Source organism: Mustela erminea, chromosome 2 (assembly GCF_009829155.1).
Source record: "Mustela erminea isolate mMusErm1 chromosome 2, mMusErm1.Pri, whole genome shotgun sequence".
NCBI lineage: Eukaryota > Metazoa > Chordata > Mammalia > Carnivora > Mustelidae > Mustela > Mustela erminea.
The window spans coordinates 23,325,849-23,346,279 of record NC_045615.1 but is presented as its reverse complement, the minus strand read 5'-3'; the positions used below and the strand labels follow the sequence as shown (position 1 = coordinate 23,346,279).

Genomic DNA, 20,431 nt, shown 5'->3' with positions numbered 1-20,431 from the left:
TAAAGCATGGTCTTTGACAGAGACAGATATTTAAATACTAATTCTAAGGAGAAAATTAAATAAGACATTTTTAAAAACAACAGATTTTAAAATGGTTGTCATGAACATTCTTGGCACACAGTGATATTCAGTGTATCTAACAGAAGTTCCCTGGGGTCATCTGACCCCCCAAAATAGTATTTTTCATAGGAATTACATAATCACTGATAAATGTTCTCGTTCTAAATTTAATTGTGGAACTTTTATTTTTTGCTATTTATAATACATAAAGAAAGGACTTAGGGTCTATTTTTATGCAATATAATGCTGGAAGTCCTAGCCACACCAATCAGACAAGAAAAATAAATAAAAAGCATCCACATAGCTAAGGAAGAGATAAAAGTTTTACTATAAGCAGATGACATAATACTATATATAGAAAACCCAAAAGATACCACCAAAAAACTACTAGAACTAATAAATTAATTCAGGAAAGTTATAGGGCACAAAATTAATATACAGAAACCTGTTGTATTTGTATACACTAATAATGAACTAGCAAAAAGAGAAACTAAACAAACAATCTCATTTACAATCACACCAAAAATAATAAAATACCTAGGAACAAACTTAACCAAAAAAATGAAAGAAAATATAATCATAAAATTAGATGTGCAGTAGCAAGAACACTGGACAAGCAGTGCTAATTTGTCTTCTTTTCTAGTCTGGATGACTTTCATTTTATTTTCTTTGCCTTATTACATTGATTAGAACTTGTAGTACAATGCTATAGAACAGTGATAAGAGCAGGCATCCTTGCCTTTTTCCTGCTCTTGGGAGAATGTTGTTCAGTCTTCTGCCATTATGTATGATGTTACCTGTAGATTTTTCCTAGGTGCTCTTTATCAGTTCAAGGAAATTCCTATTCATTCTATACTTCTGTTCATAGCCTGCTACAAATGATAATGATGATGGTGGTGATTATGATGATTAAAGAATGGATGTTGGGTTTTGTAAAAAAAATTTTCTGAATCTTTTGAAATGATCATATGGTTTTTCTCTTTTCACTTGTTAATAAGTACATTTATTATTTGATAAATATTCTTGTATTACTGGGATAAGCTTCATTTTGTTATGATGTATTATCCTTTGTATATTTTATTAGCTACATTTTACTAATATTTTGTCGGGGATTTTTTATGTATATTATTATGTGTATTTTTATATGTATTTTATGTATATCTGCATTTTGCATATTTTATGATATGTGTGTATATATCTGTAGGTTTTACTTTATTTTTCTTGTATCTGTTTGATTTGTCTTAATGATTGCTCAATTGAAGGAGCTGGAAAGTATTTTTTCCTTTTTCAGTTTTTTAGAAGAGCCTTTCTATCCTTTTACTTTTAATCTCTTTTAGCTATTGAACACCACACTTTAAAAAAATTTTTTTTAAGAACACCACACATTTTTGAGCTCAGCGTTTTACACAGTAAGTTTCTGATCTCACTTTGCACTTTCAGGGTTCTGGCCAGTCCATCATGCCCCATTAAAATGCTGGGTCTGAATGGTTGGTAGTTTTATTTGTAAGGATATAGAGAAGGACACATTTTGGATATAAAAGATAACGGGCTTTATCTGGTCAAGTTGAGTTTGTGATTCTGGATAGAATCCAGAATCTGGATAGACCCCCCTGGGGCCCATGTCCAACAGACAGTTAAATATATGGTTATAGAACTCAGGTGATATCAGTCCATAGGAAGTATTTGAATTTATAGGTATAAATAAATTCCACTAAAAGCTGTTCACAATGAGAGAAAAGACCAAAAATGAAAACTTGGCAAGTATGGATCTTTATTGAGAAAAACCTGTAGTTTAGGTAAGTTTTAATATAGTAGCGATGCTTATGGTAATGAAAATTTCTTGTATGTATAAATTGTTAAGTGCAAATGACAGTGGAGCCTTTATTATGGAAAATTGGATATTCACTCCTTAAGATTTGTTGAGATTTTAATATTCCGTCTAAAGTGTGTGATCTAAATGTAATAGCCCTAAACAGTTTAAACTATCCATAAATATTTTTGTAAATTTAGTCTCAGATGCTGCAAAGAATTCAGTTGTCCTGGTGAGCAAGCTATATAAACTGCCCAAAGGCTCAAGCTTGTCAGCTGTTTTGTTCATAACTCTTAGTGCCAAGTAATATCACAGAGGATTTATATAACTTAAGACTTCAGTAAAAACATGATTCAATTGCCAAATCTTATGAGTAGTTTCCTTAATGACCCTTGATCTCTCTTTTAAGTGCTACAGTTGCTGAGTAACCTTACCCTGATAGGGGTGGGGAAAATACTGGGATAATCCCATTATAGACAGAAATGTCACAGGCTGGATTCTGCATGTTAGAACTCTTGGCAGCCGATGTTCAAGTAAGAGAGGGTGTGTGGGCTGTTCAGACAATTGATCCTAAATAGGGTTTTATTTTAACTTTAAAATGCACTTGTCTAGAAATTTTTAAGTAATGCAATGACATTTGACATTCTGTCTCTACTTAATTTTTTTTTTCTTGTTGACTGTGGTTGTTATTGGTATAATTTATTATCCCTGTAACAATCCAAAGATAGGCTAGAAAATCAGATGACTCATTGTAAATGACTTATCTAGTGAATAAACTTTTCAGTTTCTAACTGTGTTATCACAGATTGTGGACGGGGCAAGGTCACTCTGCCTCCTGGGGTTGCAGTTAATCCTGTCTTCAAATTATAAAAGGTTTAATAGTGATTGTGAAATTATGTCTGCTGAAGGCATGATTACTAACAGTTTAATCTACTCACCTCTTCACATTTTTGTGTGTGTGAAATAAAAGTTTAATAAAAGCAAGATGTGTGAAAAGAACCTCATCTCCTGTTGAATTATCTTTCTAGGAATTTAGAGAGATGATAAAATTTCCTAAATCATGGCTGTGAGTTACTTTCCTTGAGACATTGAGTAGTTATCCCACTCATTTTATACAGAGTTCTCTTGGCCCATGTAACTAAAATTAGGCCAGGTATGTAAATTAAAAGTAGTAAGTACTCTAAACTCTAAAACATAATCCCTTAGTACATATACATTTATAAAAAACTATTTTATGCTATCTACCTTTTTGTTAAATGTATCTCTTGTCCCTCCTATGCTGCCATTCATTCTCTTATTTTTCAAAAGAATATTTACGCATAGAGATTGCAATTCTTCAAAAGCCAGTTTAACTTGTCATCTTGATGACAGAGACTAATTATCAGCAGTGATGATAGCACAGCTCAGCAGACCATTAAATATTCAGAGCTAAAGCACACAGTTACAATACTAAAATTTTTACTGTAACCAACATAATCAGTGGAGAAAAGACCACAAGCCCTCAAACAAGATGCACTCTTAAAACTAGGGTCAAGTTCAGGTAATATCACCCTTTAAAACTGATGTTGGCACCATACATGGACGGAATTTGCTATTTACAGCCATCTCTTTTAGAAGTGACTCAGCTAGTATAATTTTGAAATGACAGAAGCTGAATATGACACCAGGAGCAAACCATACTAAGATATAATTAACTATCATGAAAGAAAAAATATATGAGAGGTATTTTGAAATGAATAAAAAATAATCTTGGATCTTTGAAAAATCAAGAGATACAGAATAAGAATTTCAACAAAACCACAAAAATCTGTCTGTGCCAAATTTTTTCAGGCAAGGTGTCATCAAGTTTAATACTTTGATAGTAATGTCTGGGCAACATCTGTTCCTGTGAAGATCTTCATGAGAGTTACTATAAGAAATGGATAAATTGCCATTTTGGTGATAGATTATTTTGGCTAATGAAAATCATCTCATTAGCTTTTACTTCTTCCTATTCCCTATTTTAAAAAAATATGAGTAATGCATGTTGTTTTTAGGAAAATTAGAAAATAAAAATGAACAAAAAGAAAAAAGATCATGAAGTCACGTCAAATTTATTTTCATTTTTTTTACAAAATATGGCCATTCCTTTAATATTATTTTGAACCTAATACTTTTTTTTTTGTTAACAATATCATCAGGTAAAAATGTTTTAATTAGCTCTGGGTATAGTAACAAAAAATGTCTTTACTACTATTGGGGTCAATATTAATCCTTTCTTTTGTAGCATTTTTCTGTTAATGTGGAAAGAACAGTAGTAGTGATATTAAATGTAAAAATCAGGAAGTAATATGTAGTGAGTTTTTTGACTTGCAAACCTGAGAACCAAGTCCTATGCGTATGGGGACTCACTGAATTTCCTATTTTCATTCACTATTTTTGGTAAGCTAAGATGCCTTCATAATAAATCTGCCAGTTACTGAGTAGTGGTAGAAAAGTAGTAAATGTTCTGTGATTTTTTTTTTCTTAAGATTTTATTTATTTACTTAACAGAGAGAGACAGACAGAGAGAATGTGCATGAGCACAAACAGGGGAGCAGCAGAGGGAACCTGCTTCTCAGGGAGAAGGCTCCCTACTTCTCCCTGCTTTAGCAGGGAGCCTGTCTTGGAGCTTGATTCCAGGACCTGTTTGGTCCAAAGATGGATGATTGACTGACTGAGCCACCCAGACACCTAATTGTGATTTTTTCTTTTCTTTTTTTCTTTCTTTTTTTTATAGCAAATCATAGAAATTTTAAAAACTGAGTTAACACAGAGCATTTTATCTTTTTTCTTCTTATTTTAAAAAATACTTCATCTTTGATTCTTCTTTCGTAGCTCTCACACTGTCTTACCTTGGTCAGTATCTGCTGCATCCTACTTCATAACAAAGCCATTTAAAAAAAATTTTTTTAAATTTATTTTCAGCATAACAGTATTCATTGTTTTTGTACCACACCCAGTGCTCCATGCAATCTGTGCCCTCTCTAGTATCCACCACCTGGTTCCCCCAACCTCCCACCCTCCCACCACTTAAAACCCCTCAGATTGTTTTTCAGAGTCCATAGTTTCTCATGGTTCACCTCCCCTTCCAATTTCCCCCAACTCCCTTCTCCTAACTCCCCATGTCCACCATGCTATTTGTTATGCTCCACAAATAAGTGAAACCATATGATAATTGACTCTCTCTGCTTGGCTTATTTCACTCAGCATAATCTCCTCCAGTCCCATCCATGTTGCTACAAAAGTTGGGTATTCATCCTTTCTGATGGAGGCATAATACTCCATAGTGTATATGGACCACATCTTCCTTATTCATTCGTCCATTAAATGGCATCTTGGTTCTTTCCACAGTTTGGCAACCGTGGCCATTGCTACTATAAACATTGGGGTGCAGATGGCCCTTCTTTTTACTACATCTGTATCTTTGGGGTAAATACCCAGTCGTCAGTTGCAGGGTCATAGGGAAGTTCCATTTTTAATTTCTTTTGGAATCTCCACACTGTTCTCCAAAGAGGCTGCACCAACTTGCATTCCCACCAACAGTGTAAGAGGGTTCCCCTTTCTCCACATCCCCTCCAACACACATTGTTTCCTGTCTTGCTAATTTTGGCCATTCTAAGTGGCGTAAGGTGATATCTCAATGTGGTTTTAATTTGAATCTCCCTGATGTCTAGTGATGAACATTTTTTCATGTGTCTGAGAGCCATTTGTATGTCTTCATTGGAGAAGTGTCTGTTCATATTTTCTGCCCATTTTTGGATATGATTATCTGTTTTGTGTGTGTTGAGTTTGAGGAGTTCTTTATAGATCCTGGATATCAACCTTTTGTCTGTACTGTCATTTGCAAATATCTTCTCTCATTCCGTGGGTTGCCTCTTTGTTTTCTTGACTGTTTCTTTTGCTGTGCAGAAGCTTTTGATTTTGATGAAGTCCCAGAAGTTTATTTTGGCTTTTGTTTCCTTTGCCTTTGGAGACATATCTTGAAAGAAGTTGCTGTGGCTGATATCGAAGAGATTGCTGCCTATGTTCTCCTCTAGGATTCTGATGGATTCCTGTCTCACGTTGAGGTCTTTTATCCATTTTGAGTTTATCTTTGTGTACGGTGTAAGAGAATGGTCGAGTTTCATTCTTCTACATATAGCTGCCCAGTTTTCCCAGCACCATTTATTGAAGAGACTGTCTTTTTTCCACTCTATATTTTTTCCTGTTTTGTCGAAGATTATTTGACCATAGAGTTGAGGGTCCATATCTGGGCTCTCTACTCTGTTCCACTGGACTATGTGTCTGTTTTTATGCCAGTACCATGCTGTCTTGGTGATCACAGCTTTGTAGTAAAGCTTGAAATAAGGTACCACATCATCCTCTCAGTTGATGCAGAAAAAGCATTTGACAAAATCCAGCATCCGTTCCTGATTAAAACGCTTCAAAGTATAGGGATAGAGGGAACATTCCTGAACTTCATAAAATCTACCTATGAAAGACCCACAGCAAATATCATCCTCAATGGGAAAAAGCTTGCAGCCTTCCCTTTGAGATCAGGAACATGACAAGGATGCCCACTCTCACCACTCTTGTTCAACATAGTATTAGAAGTCCTAGCAACAGCAATCAGACAACAAAGAGAAATAAAAGGTATCCAAATTGGCAATGAAGAAGTCAAACTCACTCTCTTCGCAGATGACATGATTCTTTATATGGAAAACCCAAACGTCTCCACCCCCAAACTACTAGAACTCATACTGCAATTCAGTAATGTGGCAGGAAACAAAATCAATGTACAGAAATCAGTGGCCTTCTTATACACTAACAATGAAAATACAGAAAGGGAAATTAGAGAATTGATTCCATTTACTATAGCACGAAGAACCATAAGATACCTGGGAATAAACCTAACCAAAGAGGTAAAGGATCTGTCCTCGAGGAACTACAGAACACTCATGAAAGAAATTGAAGAAGACACAAAAATATGAAGACCATTCCATGCTCTTGGATTGGAAGAATAAACATTGTTAAAATGTCTATATTGCCTAGAGAAATCTATACTTTTAATGCCATTCCAATAAAAATTCCACCGGTATTCTTCAAAGAGCTGGAGCAAATAATCCAAAAATTTGTATGAAATCAGAAGAGACCCCGAATTGCTAAGGAAATGTTGAAAAACAAAAATAAAACAAAGCCATTTTTATTCTTTATTGCTCCTTACAAACACTTCATGTAAGGAGAACATTCTTCCAGAAAGACTGTCTTTCTTTTCTTGGTTTCTCTGATCCCAGTATTTGCCATCATATTAGATTCATAAGCTTTAGTCACAAATTTAAATTTCATGGAGTAATATTCTTGGGGGTACTTCAGATGTTTAAAGTGATTATGTAGTGCTTAGGTAGAGAAAAACATGTCCCTGTGTTTAGCAGCTGTCAACTGCCTTCATTTTTATCATTTTCCAGGTTGGTGGCCAATTGTAATTTTACTCTATGACCCTTTTCCTCTGTTCTTTTTTGCTTTCTGTAATACTCATTTGAAATAAATGTTAAAGCAATGCCTCTGTTGAGTTTGAGCTAAGGTTACTGTAATAAAAATTAAATATAAAATTTTAGGTAAATAATTTAAACCATAGCCGACAGGAGATACGTGGCTTAGGACTTGTTATTTTTGTTAAAACACCACTTGTAGGATGTAAAGCTTTTATCCATCTATGATGTCTATGGTGCCTCTTTCTGCACAGCAGGATCCTCATTTAATGTCCTCTTTGGATAAATTTGGATTTTTTTTTTTTAAGGAAAATGCATCCTTTCCCTGGCAAATAGGGCATTTTGCTTAACTCTACCACTGATATGACCAAATACTTTCTGCTCTTACCTTCTTTTCCTCATTGCAGAGAATCCTTTCCCAGGCAAATAGGGCATTTTGCTTAACTCTACCACTGATATGACCAAATACTTTCTGCTCTTACCTTCTTTTCCTCATTGCAGAGAATCTTCTAGATTGAAGAAATGAGTTCCAGATTCTTCAGGCATTCCATCTTTCTGTGGGAGTTTCTGTTCATTCCTTTCATAGCCAGAGGCAGTAAGCCCAATGGTTCAGAGCTTGAGTTTTTGAGAAGAGGGATCCCATGTTGAATCCTTCCTCTGTCTCCTATAGGTCTTTGGGTTTGAAGAAGTTACTGGACCTCTCTAAGCCCCAGTGTCTTTATCTAAGAAATTGATATGATTAGTACTAAGTGCAGAACATTGTTGTGCCTCTTCAGTAAAGTCATGATTTAAAGATTTGGCATAGTACTCTGGGGGCTTCACACGTCAATTACCCTTATTTTACAAACTTCTGTGAGATTCTCTCTGGTGTTCTAGTTTAGGGAAGGAGCATGTTGGCTTTTGTGCTGCTCTAAGCCTCTTTTCCTCCTTTTGGAGCCTTTTAACATCCTACCTCTTCCATATTATTTTCATATGCATTCTAAACTCAACATGCAAAAATAAAACACTCTGCAATGACTGCACATGTTTGTTCTTTCTGATGTTTTGAAAACCTGCTATATAGTACACTGGCTGCATAATGTGTTACCCATCTTACTGCTTTCTGATAACAACAGTGAAGGTGATGGACTCTGTGTAAAGAGGAACCCATTATATTTTTAGAATAAAGGCCAGTATTAAATAAAATTTACTTACAATTAAGCTTCACTCATTGAAGACTCAAAAAGTCTTTGTGATTTTACTTCAGATGGTGTTACCAAAATATGGGCATGATATGTGTGTTTGTGTGTCTGTGAGTGTGTGTGTGTGTATGTGAGCTGCACTCCATGTTTATGTGTATTTAAATCTAACATTTTTACTAAAGCTGCTACTGAAAATTGCTGCATAGGCCAGAGATTATCATCTCTGGGATCTCCTAGTAAGAGTAATTAGGAAAGGTGATTTAAATAAAAAAGTATTTTGGGATTTGTCTGTTAGAGGTTGTAAGATCTGTGGAGAACCTTATCATTGAATTACAGCTGAATGGACTTTTAATAAATTAATTCGAACTAGAAATTATTTTTTCTACTCCCATATGTGAAACTATACCTAAAACTTATTAAATAACAAGGCAATTAAATATAATTTTCTTACAAGCAGCATTGATTGCTTTGTAGAGAGGGCCAATGAGCAGAACCTACAGGATTAAGATGCCTTTATAATACAGAAATACTGCAGCCTTTGTCCTCAGTGCTCACATCTTAATGAAGTGAGAATGTCCTTTTCAATTAGCATTTAGTCCTACCTCACAGAAGATGTCTTCTTCTTTTTTTTTTTTAAGATTTTATTTATTTATTTGACAGACAGAGATCACAAGTAGGCAGAGAGGCCGACAGAGAGAGAGGAAGGGAAGCAGGCTCCCTGCTGAGCAGAGAGCCTGATGTAGGGTTCGATCCCAGGACCCTGAGATCATGACCTGAGCTGAAGGCGGAGGCTTAAACCTACTGGGCCACCTAGGTGCCCCACATCTCCTATATTTCTAAGGCACTTAATTTTCACTTTACATAACAGGTAACTTTTTTTCATAAATTTTGTAAGTTAAGAACTTTTTCAATTATTAATTAATGCTATATGTTTGGGAAATCAAGGTCCCAAAGAATAGATTATATCATTCAAGAAGTTAGCAGCTAAACCTAGTTTTGGTACATATATTTCTGGGGAACTGGCTTTTTGTATTACTAAAAAAAATACATAATTAATTGCTACAATCAATTGTTTTACAAATTTAGAGAATTTTCTTAGGATCTGTGAAGGATCTCTGTGGGATATTGATGATAATTCAGACAGAAATATTATCCTTAAGACTTGTTAGTGTAATAGAGGAAATAAAATTTGCACACAAATAACCATAATACAAGATTTAAAAGGACAAGTGTCATAAATGAGAGGTAGTATAAGGGCTGTGGGATTCTTAGGAGACAAAGATTTCCAATGTGGAGGACAGGAGGAAACTTTGTGCAGAAAGAGGACTTTGATATGTCCCTCTAAGGAAGATCAAGACTGTTTGCTCTTTGGAAAATGGGGAAGTTGATATCAGGTGGCAATAGCAGAATGAACAAAACTGAGGAAAGAGGAAAGCACAGGGTCCTTGTGGTGGGAATAGGAAATGGGAAACTTGCTTGCCTTGTGTAAATGCTAACATTGGGACTTAGTGTTGGACTTATGGCTTTGGGTTATTTATTACCATATTATTTTATAAACACTGATAACTTGATTAAAAGAGGAGCATGAATATGGTAATATATATTTTTTTAATTTTATTTATTTATTTTTGAGAGAGAGTGACTGTGTGTGCATGTGTTAACAGGAGGTAGGGTGGAGAGGGTTGGAGAAGGAGAGAACCTTTTTTTATTAACATATAATGTATTATGTGTTTCAGGGGTACAGGTCTGTGAATCATCAGTCTTACACAATTCACAGCACTCACCATAGCATATACCCTTCCCAATGTCCATCACCCATCCACCCCATCCCTCCCCACTTTCCAGCAATCTTCAGTTTGTTTCCTGAGATTAAGAGTCTCTTATGGTTTGTCTCCCTCCTGATCTCATCTTGTTTCATTTTTCCCTCCCTTCCCCCACGAACCCCACCCTGCCTCTGAGATGCCTCATATCAGAGAGATCATATGATAATTATCTTTCTCTGATTGACTTATCTTGCTTAGCATAATACCCTCTAGTTCCATCCATGTCATGGCAAATGGCCAGATTTAGTTTTTTTGATGGCTGCATAGTATTCTTCTGTGTGTGTGTGTGTGTGTGTGTGTGTATTATATATATACCACATCTTCTTTATCCCTTCATCTGTTGATGGACCTCTAGGCTCTTTCCATAGTTTGGCTATTGTGGACATTGCTGCTATAAACATTAGGGTGCATGTGCCCCTTTGGATCACTACATTTGTATCTTTAGGGTAAATACCAAGTAGTGTGATTGCTGGGTTGTAGGGTAGCTCTATTTTCAACTTTTTGAGGAACCTTTATACTATTTTCCAAAGTGGTTGCACCAGCTTGCATTCCCACTAGCAGTGTAGGAGAGTGCCCCTTTCTCCGCATCCTTGCCAACACTGGTCCTTTCCTGACTGGTTTATTTTAGCCATTCTGACTGGTATAAGGTGGTATCTCATTGTTGTTTTGATTTGTATTTAGACGGAGAGAATCTTAAGCAAATTCTGTCCTGAGCTAGAGCCCCATGTGGGGCTTGATTCCATGACTCCTGAGATCATGACCTGAGCTGAAACTAAGAGTCAGATTCCCCACAGACTGAGCCACCCAGGTGTTCCTGGTAGTCGCCTTTTACCCTGGTTTTGGTTTTTATGGTTTCACTTACACTTATGGTTGTCAACTATGGTCTGGAAGCGGATGTTCCTCCTTCTGACTTATTGTCAGAAGGTCAATAATACCTAATGATATAGCATAGTGCCTGCATCATTCATCTCACTTCATCTCATCACGTAGACATTTTATCATCTTACATCATCACAAGAAAATGACGAGTACAGGATAATAAGATATTTTGAAGAGATCACATTCACCTTAATTTTACTACAGTATATTGTTATAATTATTCTATTTTATTATTGTTGTTTAACCTCTTATTGTGCCTAATTTATAGTTAAACTTTATCATAAATATATTTATATAGGAAAACCACAGTATTCTAGGCTTTGGTACTACCTATTATTTCAGGCATCCACTGGGGGACTTAGAAGTGTCCTGTGTGGATGAGGGTGGGGGACTACTCTAGATCAATGATTGAGAGAGATTATTTATTTATTTATTTATTTATTTTTTGATGTTGAGCAATAAGGCCATGTATGAAGGAAGAGCTGAATTAGTGTATTAGAACTGACAAGTGTACTCTAAACACTCTTGACTCATTTTCACATCCTGGCCTATATATTATAGGCATAGGAATTGACATAGGCATAGGTCCAGGGAATTGACAGAATGGTAATGGTTCTATATTTTATGATTTTAGGGATACTAGGAAATCTTGTTTTACAAGGTTTAACAAAGTCCTCCATCTGCTAATATCTGATATTTTCTTATATACATTCCTTAAAGGTAAGTGATAGATGCTTGATGTTTTTCCCCCTGTTAAAATATAAAAGCCTTTGGGCATAGTTCTAGAGCATCATGCAGGGAAAAGTATCTCCAAGGGGAAAGAACATTTCTGGAGGAATATCTAGGCAAATACTGATTTTTTTTTTTGACTGACTTCACAATTTTGCTTAAACTACTGTTTTGATTTATCTCAGAAATGTCAAATATACATACATACACACATGTAAATAAAATATATAAATACAACACACTGAGTTCATTGGTAGTTTCTATATTATTTTTACCTAATAAAAATGAAACAAAATGATCAATGTTTTATACCTAAAAGGTGTTCCCTAACACATGAAATCAGAAACCGGACTCTTAAAGGGTAGTTGGGTTTGGGAATTTTCTGTGAAGGAAGATCAGCTGTGCTTTTTTTTTTTTTTTTAAATTAAAGATTTTTATTTATTTACTTGGCAGAGACAGAGAGATCACAAGTAGTCAGAGAGGCAGGCAGAGAGAGAGGAGGAAGCAGGCTCCCTGCTGAGTAGAGAGCCCGATGTGGGGCTCAATCCCAGGACCCTGAGATCATGACCTGAGCCGAAGGCAGAGGCTTTAACCCACTGAGCCACCCAGGTGCCCCTCAGCTGTGCTTTCTTAATGAATACCTTGATTTCTGTTAATGAGCTACTCACATGTATAAAAGAACAATTAAATTCACCCTCAGCTTTCGCTCTATTATTATAATCTTCTATAAATAGTTCTTAATAAAGTCATTTTCTAAATTGATTTTATTTTATGTAATGCTAGTTTATCAGTTAGAAAGGAAAATACTTGAAGAGCTAGCATATGGTTACCTTATGCCACTCTTCACTTGTTTCTTCCTTTAGTGTGTTTCATGCTCTTTTCTGTGGTCTTTTCCCCTTATTTTCTGTGATTTCTTCTTCCATATTCCATATAGGATTCAGTGCCTTCATGCTACTCTCGGATGTTTGAGCCTTCCTCACTGTCCTGCCTTACCTGGGCCTCCTTGGTTCCTCCAGCACCTTAACAAATCTAGACTTTTCTTGCCATCCTCTTCACCTTTTCCTTTTGTTCATAATATTGCTTTTGTGTCCATCTGTCCTCCCTCTGACCCTCCCTCCCTTCTGTGTTTCCTCCTCCTCTTCTTCTCCTTTTCTCCCTTCATATTTCTCTCTTTATCTTTCTCTTTGTGGTACATACAGGCTTGTATATCTTGTCAATATTCCCAAAGGATTTTTTGTTTGTTTTGTTGACAGTTTCTACTGTTTTATTTTCTGTAGTTGTTTTTGGTTATATTCATGTTTACCCATGTCTCTATTAATTTCTTTCTTCTACTTTCTTTGAATTTAATAATTTTTGCTTTATATGTGTTAAAGTTGAGTAATGATTTTAAATACTTATTTCACTTAATAAACTCATTTAAGAAAATAGATTTACTTCTGGATATTATGCCTGCATTCCACTGGTTTAATTTGTTGTGTTTTCATTTACTCCCTGTTCTAAATATCTTATAATTTCCATTTTGATCTACTCTTTAACCAATTAGTTATTCAGGAGTACACTTTTAAAAACTATCTTTACTATTGATTTGTAACAATTGTATTATTCAGATTTTTAACATTTATTGGGACATTTCATGTGATTTAGTATAAGAAAAAAATTTTAAATGCTTAAATATACTTGAAAAATGTCTATTTTTTATTTGTGGAGGATTCTAAAAATATATATTACATCAAGCATCTAATGTTAAATATACGTTCTTAGTTTTTTGTATGTACTTGATCTATGTTTCTAATAGTGGTATGTTAAAATCTCCCTGTCCAACTGTTTTAACATTTTTTCCTTGTAGTTCTATTGATTGAAAGTTTGGAGCTATTTTGTTAGGTTTAAATAAATTCATGATCATCCTAGCTTCTTGAACCAGTGTTTCCTTAACCATGACTTAGTGTACCTCTTCATTCCTATTAATAATTTTGACCTAATATCTGTTTTTGCTTGGTGGTGCTAGAATGACAACGGCTTTTTATTATTATTATTATTATTATTTGTGGGTAAATATTTTTTCATAAATTTCCAGTCTTTATGTGTTCTTTGGTTTTAAGTCAGTCTTTTATAACCAACACTTTAGTTGAATTTTATTTTTATTACCTTATTCTGTAATCTTTTTCTGTTAAGAGATGGTTATAATCAGTATTTATGGCACTTACTAAGAATTTATATTTATTTTACCATCTTATTTTATGTTTCCATTTAACTTCCATTTTTTTCTTTGTTTTTTTCTTCTTCTCTTGCCTTCTTTTGGCTTGATGGAGTTTTCAGTAATTATTATAAGAATCCTGTGGTAGTTCAGAGCTATGCATTTGTATAACATTCTATTAGAAATTATCCTTGACATGTTAGTGGAAATATTTGTCTGTAATTTTTTCCTAAAACATTATTCAGTGTATTTATTCTCTTCCTTTTTTAAAAAAAATTTTTTATTCATTTATTTGACAGACAGAGATCACAAGTAGGCAGAGAGGCAGGCAGAGAGAGAGGAGGAAGCAGGCTCCCCGCTGAGCAGAGAGTCTGATGGCGGAGCTCCATCCCAGGACCCTGGGATCATGACCTGAGCCAAAGGCAGAGGCTTTAACCTACTGAGCCACCCAGGCACCCCTCTTTATTCTCTTCTGAAGCAGGACAAAGGCCCTGAAATTTTAAGCCTTTGAAAACTGTTCCCTTCTGATCTTCCCTACTCTCTTCTTGGTTATTATATTTAAAATTTTAGTTCCACATAAAAAAAAAAAATCCATATTAACTACTCAGAAGTTTTTGTAGGTAATAGTTATTTAAATTTATAAACATTATTAAATGCATTTTATTCATTGCTTTTGGGCTCACTTTCTTCTTCCTATAGTATGTCCATTAACCACTCCTTTTTGGGGTGTGTGTGTGTGAAAATTTCTTAGACTTAGTATTTTTGAAAGTCCTTATTTTGTTCTTACTTTTATATGATAGTTTAGATTGATTCTGAATTTTATGTTTCTTGTTATTTTTCCTCCGATGTTCTAAGATACTGTCTTCTGTCAATTACCATTGCCGGTGAGAAGTTTTGCCAAAGTTGTCATCCTTTTCTATATAGCCTATTTTTTCTCTGTGAGAATTTATGGGTTTTTTATTCATTTATTCATTATCCTTCAACTATTTATTGATTGACAGTGAGTGCTCTAAGCACTGGGTATTCATCAGTATACAAACTAGTAAAAAATCCCTGCACTCATAGATCTTACAATATATTAGCTAAGGTAAAGCCAGCCACTGTAATAAATTAAACCCCTGATTATCACTGGCTTAATGCTGTGAGATTTTATTTTTTATTTTTCACACTGTATTTTATGGATGTTCCTACTTAGGGATCTCCCAAGGTACAGGCTTCTACTTTGAGACTCTGTCATCTTTAACAGTTAGTTCTGATGCTGTCCTGTGGTCACCAATGTTCTAGCAGCCAGGGAGGGAAAAGAGCATGGAGGATCGTATGGGAGGTTTTTAAGGACTAGGCCTGGAGGTGGCACTCACCACTTTGGCCCATATTCTCATGGTTAGGATGCAGTCACTTGTTCACATTTAACTTCAAGGGTGCCTGGTAAAAGTAGTTCAGCTGTGGGCCTAGGAGGAAGAGAAAACACATTTAGAAATCAGCTAGCAGTTTCTGCCATATTATAAGGAAAACACGTGGTTTGCTAGATAGTATTAGTGCTAAGGAGGAAGTAAATCAAGGAGCAGGCTAGGGAGTGTTGTGGGAGGTGGGATCCCAATTGTATGTAGGTGGGTGGTGAAATCCTTACTTAGAGGATACATTTGAGTATACACCTACAAGAAGTGAGGGAGTGGTACCATGTGGAGATCTGAGGGAAGAATATTTTAGGCATAGCAAATAGCAAATGCAAATGTTTTGAGGTTGGGGGCAAGCCTGGCCTGGCTAGAGCAACCAGGAAAGCAGTGTAGCCCCAGGAGAGTGAACAAAGGGCTGGGGTAAAAATTAGGTCAGTGACATAAGTGATACTGTAGGGCTGTATGAGCCATCAGTGGGTTTGAATAGATGGCATGATCTGACTTAGGTTTTAGTGGGATAGCTCTGGTCGCTAGGTTGAGAATCACTTGAAGGATAGGGGTAGGAAGCAGAATGAGACCAGTTAGAGGTTACTTTAATAATCTAGGTGAGAAATGGTGATGGTTTGGACTAGAGTGTTAACAGTGAAGGTGGCATGAAGCTATCAGATTCTGAATATATTTTGGAGGTATTGCTGGCTTAAGATTAGCTAATGGATAGGATGTGGGATGTAAAACAAAACAAACAAACAAACAAACAAAAAAACAGAGTCAGGAATGGTTGTTTGGCTTTGATAACTGGAAGAGTGGAATGTCATTTACTGAGGTTGGGAAAATGATCAGAAGATAATTAGGAACTCAGTTTCAACATGTAAAATTGGAGATGCTTTCATGACACTTAGATGGGCATATGAAATAGCCAAGGAGAGAGGACCAGGCTGAAAATATGTATTTGTGAATCATAAACACAAAGATAGTACTTGAAGCCACAAGGCTGGATGAAATAACAAAGTAAATATACGTGGTGGAAAAGAAAAGAGATTCCAGTTCTAAGCTTTGGGACATTTTGCTATTTTGAGGTTAGTAAGATGAAGAGGTGCTAGCAAAAGACATTAAGGAGGAGGTAAAAGAAGGTCTAGGACAGTGGGAGGTCCTAGGACCCAAATGCAGACAATATCTCAAGAATGAGTCAATGATAGGATGCCTCAGTGGCTCAGTTGGTTAAGTATCTGCCTTTGGCTCAGATCATGATCCCGGGGTCCTGGGATCAAGCCCTGCATCCGGTTTCCTGCTCGGCCGGAAGTCTGCTTCTCCCTCTGCCTTCCGATATCCCCGCTTATACTCTCTCTAGCTGTCAAATAAATAAATAAAATCTTAAAAACAAAACAAAACGAGTCAGTGATGAAATGTATAAAATGCAGTTAATAGGTGAACCAAGATAAGGACTAGGAATCGGCAATTGGATTTAACAGCATGAAGGTCATTAGTGACCTTGATAGAAGGAATGGCAGGTTGTGTTTTCCAGGAGACAGACTCGGAGGTGGAGATAATAAGCAAGAGGTTTGTTAGGAAGTGCTTTTGGAATTGCCATCTGTGGAAGGGGAGGGAGGGAAGCAGGAATTTGGGAAATTGGTCTGTGATGCCTTCTAGAGAAGGTTGCAACAAATCCCATGGGGAGCTCTAACATTGCGGTGGGGTGAGGTGTCTGGATCTGCACAAACCTCTTGTTGACTTGTCATTGAAAGTGGGCTGTCCTGGAAAGGGGCCTGGTTTCAGACAAGGTGATACCTTAGCCAGTGCAAGCTGAGGAATGGTCCTAGTTGAGAGCTCTCTCCTGGTGCTTTTCCAACAGCTGGGGAGTAAGTTCTTTGTGAGGCTTTGGCTGGCACATCGCAGAGTCCATTAGAAGCAGTTTAGATGAAGTAGGGAGGGCAAAAACCTGATGAGAGTGGGTTCAAAAAAGAATGGGAAGACAGAAGTCAGAGACAATGAGCACAGATGAGTCTTTCCTCTTCATTCCTGATGCTTGCTAGGATGTGTCTAGATGTGGATTTATTTTTATTTTTCTCGCTTGGCATCCAGAGTGTAGTTTCAATCTCAAGATTCATGTCATTTTTCAATACTGGCACTTCCAACATTGCTTTTTATCCATTTCTTTCTTTCTTTCTTTTTTTTTTTCCCCTGGAACTTCTTTTATACACATGTTGGGATCTTTCAATCTATGTTTTATATGTTTTGTTACTTCATCTTTTTATTTATATTTCTTTTTGTTATCTTCTGGGAACTTCCTCAATATTATCTTCTAAGTCACTGATTCCCTTATACTATATCTAGTTTAGATTTTATTCTGTATGCTGACCTTATAAATTTTTTTCAAAGAATATATTTTGTTCCAAGGGATCTGATTTTTTTGTCTTTATTTCTGACAGCTTTGTTTCATATTTTCTTATATTTTTTAAAAAGAACATTATTTCCTTCTCTCTCTTAACTCCTGGGTCCTTGGTAGAGTCTTTTTTTTTTTTTTAAGATTTTATTTATTTATTTGAAAGAGAGAAATCACACACATGGGCAGGGGGAAGGGCAGAGGGAGAAGTAGACTCCCCGCTGAGCAGGGAGCCAGAATGGTCTCAATCCTAGGACCCTCAGATCATGCCCTGAGCCAAAAACAGATGCTTAACCAACTGAGCTACCCAGGTGCCCCTTTTGGTGGAGTCTTAACCTACTTATTTTAAATTCTTTTTCATATTCTTTTATCATTTTCCTTTCCTATGGAGTGACTTACTATTCTAGCTGTTGATTTTATTGACTATGTTTCCTAGTGTTAGTTTTGGACATGTGTTCTATAATTTTTAAGTTATTTTATAAAAATTTTCAAGGTTATGTGGAGGAGAAGTTTTCTTATATTTTTATATTTTATTTACTTCTATACCCACCACATTCTGATTCACAGTATTGTTGCTGACACAATGTTTCCCATTCCAGAACCATGTCTTGTATTGGTTCCTTGGAACTTCTGCCCTTGTAATACTGATGATATTTCAAATCCTGTCTCTGAGCCAGTGGCTGGTTTGGCTAGGTCCTAGTAGTTCTACATGTGTATCTTTTGCGTCCCCAGTTATAGAGCTTTTGATTAGCCCATACTCCGAGCAATGGTTTGGGAGTTTTGTTTTCTGCCTCCTCTTATCTGGTGGCTTTTTTTTTTTTTTTTTTTTTTTTTTGGCAGAGCCTGGCCCTGATCCTGTATCCGACATGGGAATTGTGCAGAGATAAGGGTATCCCACTGCAGCTGAACTCCACATAGCTTCTGCCTGCATCCAGGAGTTAGGACAGCACCTTCAGCTTCCATCCCATTACCACTGTGCATTTATTTTCTGTTTCTGGTTCTTGAAGATCCCTACTTTATTTTTGCCTGTCTCATACCTTAGGGAAAAGCCTTCAACCAGATATTGGTGAGAAAAGATAAGTGTTCTGGCATTTATTGTTCTATGTGTTACTCCTCTTAGAGATTTTTTTTTTCCCTAGTGAGATATAAATGCTAGATATGGTACTGTATGTATCAGCGTCGTGGTAATTATAGATATTTTTTGTCTCTTTTGATGATTCTTCATGTTTCTTTTTGTTGTTGTTGTTTTTTTACAAATGCATACTTTATCACATTTCCAGAGTCATAGTTTCCTTAAGAGAAAGTTTTTTTTAATCGGCAAAACCAAACATCAGAGAACTGGCAATGTTTTAAACAAGAGTCACAAAACTATAATCATTTTCTTAGTTTATTTAGTCCCATGTTACTAATTTTTGTTCAGTTTATTTATTTTTATTTTTTAAAAATATTTTATTTATTTATTTGATAGAGAGAGCCAGCACAAGCAGGGGAAGTGGCAGGCAGAGGGAGAGGGAGAAGCAGGCCTCCCACTGAGCTAGGGAGCCTGATGCAGGGGCTCCATCCCAAGACCCTGGGACCAACAATCCCAGCTGAAAGAAGATGCCTAACTGACTGAGGGACCCAGGTGCCCCCAGTTTATTTTTTTTTAAAGACTTTATTATTCATTTGAGATAGAGAACAGTGATGAGGGAGAGGCGGAGGGGGAGGAAGAAGCGGGTTTCCTGCTGAGCAAGGACCCATGAAGGACACCATCCCAGGACCCTGGGATCATGACCTGAGCCAAAGGCAGACATTCAACCAACTAAGCCAGCCAAGCATCCTGGACATATAACGTTTTAATAATTACGTGTTAAATGATGGATTCTTCATGTTTCTAAAGTTATCCCATATAACAGATAAAGTATTATACTTCTATCCCTTATCTTCATTTCCTCTTTTTTTCTTTAAAAAAAAAAAATCCGTTATAGAATCTGCATATATTCGAAGACTCGAGAGTAGAATTAATTACTAAGCCTTCCCCTGCATGCCATGGCCCTGAAATTCCTTCATTTCTGGTCTGATAATGTTGACCAATATGGCCTTGAGACACTCTCCTTCTTTCTTACTGGACTTTTTATTTCTGTGCTAGTCCCACTTTCCACAAATTAACTCTTTGTCCTGTTTCTCAGAAAACTCACTCTGTCTTTTGGCTTTACATATTATCTGTTTCTTAAAGACTTTCAGATCTACATCTCTAACATGGAGAGACAGAAGTAGAAGGGACAGATATGGAAATGAGGGCTTTCATTGGCCAGGTTTAGGAGCTATGCTGAATGTTTTCATATATTTATTCATTCATTTGATCTTCTAGCAACACTATGAAGCATAAGAATGATTATTATCCATTATTTTACAGATAAAAGAGCTCAAGCTTATAGAATTAAGTAAGTAGCTAACCTCATTTATCTGGGATGGAGGTGGCTGTCAGGACTCAGGACTTTCATTTTTAAAAC

At 36.1% G+C, this 20,431-nt stretch overlaps 1 protein-coding gene across 12 annotated transcripts in view; it reads left to right on the top strand.

Moving 5' to 3' along the window:
* IQCM (IQ motif containing M) overlaps positions 1-20,431 on the top strand; it is a 482,329-nt gene that overhangs the window by 52,711 nt on the left and 409,187 nt on the right. For 4 of the 12 annotated variants that reach the window (XM_032332473.1, XM_032332478.1, XM_032332476.1 and 1 more), the window contains exon 2: positions 18,780-19,005. The exons of 5 other annotated variants lie outside the window; for them this stretch is intronic. The gene's annotated coding sequence lies outside the window, so the exon portion shown is untranslated. Of the gene's footprint in view, positions 1-11,906; positions 11,963-18,779; positions 19,006-20,431 lie in introns of those variants that run through there. 3 more of the 12 variants (XM_032332479.1, XM_032332482.1, XM_032332484.1) reach the window with 3 other exon arrangements.